We start from the raw sequence: 1,608 nt of genomic DNA, 5'->3' as shown, positions 1-1,608 counted from the left end.
TGTGTCACTGTCAAAATAACGATGTTAATAATTTTAGAAAAAGTGTCACATTTGGATTTGTGTCGTTTTTAGTTGAAAATAAATAATGATGTTAATTTGACTAGTCGGAACACAACTAGATTTGTGTCACTTTTCGTGATTACAAACTAGCGATTATACGATAAGGGAATAACGACACTATTACTATCTTGCGGCGATTTTTGGAAACATCAAAAATGACGTTCTTGCACATAAATATATGGGTATTTTGCAATGCATTTTTATAGTAATCTCGAAAATGCCAATTTTTGAGTTGTGTCACTATTCTCGTGCAAAATTAAGTTTTATTGACATTCATAGAAAAAAAAACTAATTAAATTGGAAACTGGAATTGTCCGTAAACAGCTCAAAACAAATCAAAATATTTTGAAAATTGTATCATGTATAGAAAATAGAAATTTAAACAACCAGTGAAAATTTAATGTATCTGTCATTTGTTTTAAAGTTACACCAAAAACCCAAGTCGATTTCGTGAAAAATCGATTTTGCGAAAAATTCCCGTTTTTCCTTAATTTTTATTTTGTTTTTCCTGGCGCTTTTGAAAACAATTGGGAATTTTAAATTTTGACCTCCCAAATGCACCAACAATATTCACTTTCCCCTCTAAGAAGATACTGAAGTTGAAAATTGAAGCATTATTAAAAAAAATTGGAAAAAAAACACACATCATTGTAAAATCAATACATTCATCGTTTCACTCATAATCTAAAATCTATGCCACTGATCGAATATGGATCGAGTATACTACCTCCGCCTCTCCCAGTGGCGTATTTACGGGACCCCCCCCCCCCCCATAGACTCGTGTTAAATGTTGTGTTTTTACATGATTAAGAAAAACAAATTTTATTACACGATAGGAAGGATTTTGTACAAAATTTTCGAAGCTTCGGTAATCAACATTTTCAATTAATATAGTGATTTTTTTGTTATCAGTTTGGTACTGAAAATTATTGAAAAATATCGAGTTCATTTTAGATTCTGAGTGAAACGATGAATGTATTGATTTTACAATGATGTGTGTTTTTTTTTTTATTTTATTTTTTTTTAAATTTTTTTTTTGTGTCTGTTATCACTTTTTAGGACAGTAAAAGTGCTTGGATTTTCTTCAACAGTACCTTTTCTGATAGGAAAGTGAATCTAGTTGGTACTTTGGAGGGTCAAAAGTAAACATTTCCCAGTAGTTTTTTAAAGCGCCGTGAAAAACAATATAAAAATTAAGGAAAAATGGGAATTTTTTACGCAAAATCTGTTTTCGAGAAAATTGATTTTGGTTATTGGTGCAACTCTTAAACAAATGACCGTAGGTACATGAAATTTTCACTGGTTGTTTATATTTCTATTTTCTATACACGATAACATTTTCAAAATATTTTGATTTGTTTTGAGCTGTTTACAGACAATTCCAGTAATTTTTTTTTTAAACCATGGATATATAATATGTCTTATACCTAGACTGACATACCGTCTCTGCTCAGAATCGTTTTTCTTATACAGTGATATTATATCATTGAATTCAAATTTAATACTATCCATTATACAGTGATCCACTTGTACCTACTGTACAGCAGA

The sequence above is a fragment of the Acyrthosiphon pisum genome, chromosome A1 (genome assembly GCF_005508785.2).
Source record: "Acyrthosiphon pisum isolate AL4f chromosome A1, pea_aphid_22Mar2018_4r6ur, whole genome shotgun sequence".
Lineage (NCBI taxonomy): Eukaryota > Metazoa > Arthropoda > Insecta > Hemiptera > Aphididae > Acyrthosiphon > Acyrthosiphon pisum.
This window is presented reverse-complemented; position numbering follows the sequence as displayed.